A 7,587-nucleotide genomic window follows, 5' to 3' on the forward strand; every position below is an offset into this window, starting at 1 on the left:
TCTAGCAGATGCAGTCACACATGAATGACAATGGGCTGATTGTGAAAATCAACAGCGGATTCTGGAACCATACACATATAAAGTGAACTCAGTATACTAATAATTAAGTTAATAATTCATAATGTATTTGAACAGGATGTACTGATTCAACAGAGTTAAGGTCATATGAAGAAGCAGAGAGAGTGTAAATACTGAGCAGTTAAAATGTCACTTACTGATGCAGACAGCTCACTCAACTAATGATCGGTCCTCAAGAGTCCTTAAAGTTGTGATTCTAATATTTCACCTCCTCTGCTCTTTATATCTTTGCTGACTCACAAAAAAAAGGCAAATGTGTTTACACCAAAATGAACATTCACCACAGACCACGGGCTGCTGTGGTGTACATTTAAAGCGCCTTTTCTTTGGGGTAGTGTGTGGGAGTGAAAACTCTGTGTGTGTGTGTGTGTGTGTGTGTGTGTGTGTGTGTGTGTGTGTGTGTGTGTGTGTGTGTGTGTGTGTGTGTGTGAGCATGTTTCCTTCTGTGACTAATGATACCGACCATGCAGTGTTTTCTCACAGTGGCTGTAGCAATCATGTTTGAGGACAGAGTAAACATTGTTCTACCATAAGTGAAACAATGTCGATGCCCGGACCTTCGGAGCCTTCCACCCAGGAATGACTGCCAACAAGGGGTACAAAGTTTACTGGTTCACGTGGGCCAGCAAAATTGATAATAACGATCAAGCACAAGCATGACAATTAAGTGTAGTTTCAAACATGAGTGCAAAATTGTGTTCAAGTTTTCAATGGTAATCTCAAACCCAATGAGTTGTGTTTGAAATTATGGTCCAAAATTTGAAAGAAAGTTCGATAAAGCCAGAAAGAAACTTTGTACAGCTATAAAACAGCTACTTCTCTCATGAAGCACCATGACAATAAGCTTCATTGTGGAGTAGATATTTAATCAGCATGAGATAGACTTCCTATTATCATTGTTTCATAATCCAGTGAGCAATCTCCTTAAAATTCAGGGCAGACCTTTAACTCAGTGTTCCACGTATTCACTTCACATTTCTGCTTGAGTGGCTTGAAGTTACATGAGATTTAATTGAGCAAGGGTGCGTTTTATTGTTGACTAATTCATTTTAATATTATTTTATAAGAGGAATAATGTGTTATTTCTTATAAATGTCTGGTCGAAGTAAGAAAAAAACCTGCCTACTAACTGGCAGGTTTGGTTAACTTCAGACACACAGGCTAGCTGTTCTAGCCATAGACATATATACGTAGACGCCTCGTTGACTGACGCTTCCTATTGGAGCTGACGTTCAGCGCGGCCGCCATCTTGGATGGGTCTCCCATGCGCCCCCAGTGCATTCATTTCTACGGAGGAAGGTGTATGCCCAGCTACTATAATCATCATAACTCCCCGAATTTTTACCCGATTTTCACACGGTTTGGTTTGTTACAAACGGCAGAGATGTAGTTATGATACAGGACGCTGTCACACATTAAAAACAAATGCTTTCATGCTGAAATACTTTGTCTTTGTTACAGAGCATAATACAGACATATGGTATGGCATATTAATAAATGTATTAATGAATTAATTTTATATTTTAATAAAGAAACAGTTTGATTGTTCATTTGAATTTCTCTCTCTCTCTCTCTCTCTCTCTCTCTCTCTCTCTCTCTCTCTCTCACACACACACACACACACACACACACACACACACACACACGCACAAAAAAAACAAAAAACAAAATTATGGCCCTTCTGTACAAACCAATAACACAAGAATTTCTTCATTTTTGTTTTGTGCGCTGAGTTTATGTAATGTAAAGTTAAGCACAAGCACATGCACGCGTGCGCGCACACACCACACACACAAAAGCCAGACATCTCACATAACCTGTTGACATGCTTATTAAACTTTGAGTAAGTTTTTTACTCAGTTGTATTGGATTAAAATTTCACCAAAACAAACTGTCAAAACGAGGAAGCTTTTTTCCTTTTTGGCCAACTCATCATGTGTGTCGGTCCACAGTTCACTGCTGCTTTCAAACACACACGTACACAAACACACACACCGTCTGGCCTGTCATGTCTAATTTTAAACAACTGTTCACAGCTTTAGGATGACAAAGATTCCACAATAGCCTGGACTGAAACTGCTGATGTTTGTGATATACACTGATCTTAACACATACATACATACAAAGCTCCCATATATTCCTGCTCAGTACATTTTTTTCCTTTTCTTTTTTTTTAAGGCCTGGAAAAGTTAGCTTTAAAATTCCAGGTCATTCCAGCATCTTACACTGCCCTGTTAAGTTGGCAACTGGGGCTGGGAAGCTAAATAAAATAAAATAAAATAAAATAAATAAATAAATAAAATAGGGGCATAGTTGCTCTCTTTACATTGACTTCGGTTGGCTCTGGTGCTAGCGGAGACTCACCCAATATGGCGGCGACGCTGGATTACGCTCCAGCACGTAATGAGGCGTCTACGTATATTATGTCTATGGTTCTAGCTAGCATACTGTGTTCCTGACTTGTTATTTTAATTTTGTGAGGACCTCTTGTGTTTTTTTTTTTTTGTTTTTTTTTTTGTGTGTGTGTGTTTTAATTAATTTATTTTTTTTATCATAAGCAAGGTCTTTATTTTTTTATTTTCACATCAAAAAAGCAATCTAATACCTTTATTCTAGTGAGCATGGAATTATCCACTGCGCAAGTATAAAGAAAACAACAGTGTGTTCAGGGTCAGTGGTGTTTTCAGATGTCCGGTCATCCTGCAGAGGGAGGAAACAAAGTGTTTATGCCCCAGATCAACCGCAGCTACATGGCGAGCAGTCCTCACCCACAGATGAATGGTTTTCCATGTTTAGGCTTCTGTTCCTGTCCAAGCCCCCAACTCACTCTCAAACTCAAAGTGTTGGTGGACATTTACTGAAGTAAACATTGTGCTTGTGCCAGAAGATCTGGGCTGACTTAATAGAGATGGATTGATCTTAAAAATAAATGCAATTTAGTTTCACCCCTGCAGAGGCCCCTGGACTGATAAAGCATGCTACATTTACACATTAAATCTAGACACATAGTCACATTATCTGAAATGACAAGTATCGAACAAGAATCACCTTATGAGGAGGATGAAATGACTCAAATCACACTTAATAATATAAAAATAAATATGAATGGAAGAGGTGTGATCTGTGACAAAGAGTGACATAAAAAGCATTCATCTGACCCAACCAAGGTTATCTCATTACATCACTCATGTTGCTCATTATTGTGTCATTTCATGTACAGCCCTTTGAGACATACTATGTGATATTGGGCTATAATAAACTTTGGCTTGCCTTCTCATGTTTGCTCACCTATTTTCATCACTGGTTCCTCCTTATTTTAGTCACTCTGATGGATTCTGCTTGTTTCTTCCACATCATGTCAGAATTTTTAGTTAAACACCTGATCTATTGCTAACATGAGTGTACAAACTTTACCTCTCATGTTAAGATCAGCGTTCATGTCGGCTATCTTTTCAAGTGTGCAGCATGCTGGATAAGGGATGGAGGAACTCTACAACAATCCTGAACTCCCTCCCCTGACTCAAGGCTGGTTCAGTAACGTGACAGAGCTGTAATGTTCGAATGTTCCAGGATGTAAATTTCCTTCCTGGAATCTTCAATATATTGCTATTATATAACATGAAAACTGAAGGCTCTCAACCACTTTATTTTACAATAAAGTAAGTTGCAGTTTTAAAATGTGAGTCATGCCGAGACTGTCACATTTTATTGACTTCAGGCTATCATCTTGTGGCAATGCTACTGAAACAAAAGTCATATTATTGAAGATATATTGCCTACCTTGAGACAGTATTAAATCATTATGTGTTAGCTGCAACAAACTGAACTGGAGGATGGTTGTTAATATGTATAGTGAAGAAATGTCTTTGTACACATTTAAATGCAGATTTGAAAGCATCAATTGTCCTTTATTTTTTATTTTGCTGATTTTTACATAACATAACAATACAAAAAAAAGAAAAAAAAGAGTAATATCTCTCCATTTTACAGTAAGCAAGTTTAAATGTCATGTTGCCATTATGGATAATGCAGGCACATGCTGCAATGTCTTGGTTGTAGATAGAGATAAAAAAAAATGTAATTCTACTTTATTTTTTTAAATTCAATGCTAATTTATTGATTTTAATTAAAACAGTTGCATAAAGTCACTCTTTTGGCTCTGGTTTGCATCTACAGTTATTACCAATGACTCTCAATAAATCACATTTTAAAGAAGCATAAAGAATAGTTTTGTAAATGTTGATGTAATAGATGTGGCTGTGTGCCTGCACACATGAAAGTACAACGTGTGTCTACCTCATGCAGTCATTGCACTGAACCAGCTGTGAGCCTTTAGCGTTGCATTGAGGAGGACTACAGTGGACAGCCAGCGGAAGTTTTCTTTGACTCGTCTCCACTGATTTGCCCTGTATCTCCCCTTGAGGACTGTGTTTTCTTCCTCCACAGGGACATCCAGCAACACATGCTGAGGGTGCACAACTGTGCTCTCTCATTTGCATTTCCATGCTTACATTGAGTGTGTTTTGGCTCTAACACTGTGTGCTGTGCCTGAAAACTTAAAGGAACAATAATGCAAGAATTTTAGTTTAAAACATTCAAAAATTAACTAAACTTATCAACAGAATGTGAAAAATAGCAGTTCTGACGTAACATAGCTGATGTTAAAGACATCTACATATTGTGTTGCACAGATATCTACTGAGGTTAGCCTGCTAACCAGCTAGCCCGTCCTTTCTCATGATCCAACTTTGTACCTCAGAGGCCATGGTGAGCCACGGTAGCATCCAGCCTGTCCTCATTCCAACAATACGATGGTGGTTTTCTGGTCGGGTTTGGCCTGTGGCCCTCCAGGGCTACCCCACTGTGACCTGCAATGAGTTCCTGTAATGAGTCACAAGGCAAGTTTAGGTTTTACATTCAGAACCTATTGTACAATCGCTTCATAAAAGTGACATAGAGCTATAATTAACACTGTCAGGAACCGTTATAATTGAGTATTTTGCACATGATGGTATTTACTCAAACAAAGGATATGAATGCTTCTTCTCACACTGATTAAAATTTACAGATAGTTTAATATATGAAGCCCAGTACCTGCAGTCTCTAATAATCCTTCAGATGAAGAAATTTTACGTATGTTTATATAAGCTTTATATGCTGACAGTACAGTGTGTCTGTACAGAGGTTGTATATTTGTGTAGCAGTTTAATTCAATGCACTGGACTCACTGAGCATTGTTATTTCTGGCGGCACATTTTTGACCATGTCTGCTGTATTACTTAGCAGTAGTGACAATGCAATTAGGCCAAAAACAAAGCAAGGACAAGAAACGGGAAGTGCTCCTGCCTGCATAATGCTGGCGCCGTGCTGAGGCTTTTGGTCAACTTGTGCTGCAGACAGAAACATGAAGGAAAGAATATCAAAGAGACAATAGATCACTGGGCAGTAATTGATTAAGACTGAGACACAGAGGAACATGATTACTGCAATTTAGGACTTTAGTTTTAAGTAGCACCTGATTGTAATTGTTTTACCTGCCTTAGCCTCCACTATCAGCTATCCACTAACAGCAGCACTTCCATCTGGAGGGAGTAGGAAGTGGTCATCAGGCTGAAGGCTGGAAGAGGCAGCCATCACAGCAGCAATGTTCACCCACGTCTAATTCAAGGAGCCATAAACAGCTTTACTGCCCAATGGAACAGAACAACGCCATGAAGTATTCCAGTCTTGGAAGTAACCGTTAATCACCACCAGTGACTCAATAATTAATCTTTTATGTGCTCAGAACTCATTAACCTGGACATTGCTTCAGAACTCAGAAGTCTCCAAAACGTCCAGTCCAGTTTACAGCTAGCACAAGAAGCATGAACAATAATAAACACAATAAAAGAATAAAAACAGTGTCGTTGCAGGTCCTGCTGGTCACCAACAAGAGGGGAATAACAGTAATTCATTACAAAATGCTTTACAACACTAAGTAATTCTGTGGACCTGAGAGCTCAATGCACTGTAGCTTAAAAAGAAAACACTTGCAAACACACAAACACAAGCAAATTCAAAAATCATCTCTGTTTAGAAAAAATGCTGCAAAATGAACAAAACAACAACAATAACAACAACAACCAAATACAAAGCCAAATAATACTTTCTAACAAATACTCACTAGAAAACAGCACAAAGACAATATATTTAAGGATTTATGTGATTATATGCTTATTTCAAATTTCATGCCATGAGCTAGCGACACAGCTATTAATTGCATCCATCCAATAGGAGACTGATAAACTTTCAGCTAAAGTTAAAATGCTTTTCTTTTAATTCCCTTTGTGTAAGAGGTTGAAATTCATGTTAAAATGACATACCCTTATTATGTGTATTATGTTTTCATTGTGAGATTATCCCAGTGGAGGATGTAACACATAAATATCACTTGACCCTGTGTTTACTTTCTTCACTGAGACAGGCAAAAATAAAAAGACCGGATGTCAATCAAAGCTCAGCTTTGGAAAGAGACCTGGGACAAGATGATGAGACTGAGAGAAAGGAAGAGAGAGCGTGATGAGGTGAGGGAGGAAGAGCAGGTACTGCCCACTATGGCCAGGACAGGATTAACATATCCCTGAGCTGTTCAACACAAACAAAAACCAAGCTGGTCCAATTCAAACAACGTAATACACAGAGATAAATATGATTTTTGATCATTGCATTGGAACCTGTAGGCTCAATCTGACAACAACACAAAGACCTAGTATGATTTAATGCTATAATAAAAACAGTTAGTCCACCTACAGCAGCTTCACAAGTAAAACACTGCTTCCACAATGATGGATCAGTATTAACATGTAATAATATCAGATATAATTATAGTGAATGAATGGGGTCCTTCCTCTGCAGAATGGTCATTTAGATACTAAGGTATTTTTTAGGAGGATTTTTACATTGGGGCTGCATGGTGGCGCAGCAGGTAGTGCGCGTGCCTCACAGCAAGAAGGTTGCTGGTTCGATCCCCGGGTCAGACGGGGCCTTTCTGTGTGAAGTTTGTATGTTCTTCCCGTGCATGCGTGGGTTCTCTCTGGGTACTCCAGCTTCCTCCCACAGACCAAAAACATGCTCATTAGGTTGATTGATGACTCTAAATTGTCTGTAGGTGTGAGTGTGAATGTTTGTTTGTCCTTGTATGTGGCCCTGCAATCAGCTGGCAACCGGTTCAGGGTGTACCCCGCCTCTCGCCCATTGTAGCTGGGATAGGCTCCAGCCCCCCCGCAACCCCGAAAGGGATAGGCAGTATAGATAATGGATGGATGGATGGATTTTTACATTGTTGAATTGGCACTTTTCACTAGTTAAGTAAAATTGAGTCTTTTTATTTCATTAATTAATTGAGTCTTTTTATTTCATTAATTAATTGAGTCTTTTTATTTCATTAATTAATTGTATGTGTTTTCAATGTCTTTATCCCTCTAATGTCTTTAGGTCTTTTCTAATGCTTAACCAGTACTATGAGACAGA

This window comes from Chaetodon trifascialis, chromosome 22, assembly GCF_039877785.1.
Source record: "Chaetodon trifascialis isolate fChaTrf1 chromosome 22, fChaTrf1.hap1, whole genome shotgun sequence".
Classification (NCBI taxonomy): Eukaryota; Metazoa; Chordata; class Actinopteri; order Chaetodontiformes; family Chaetodontidae; genus Chaetodon; species Chaetodon trifascialis.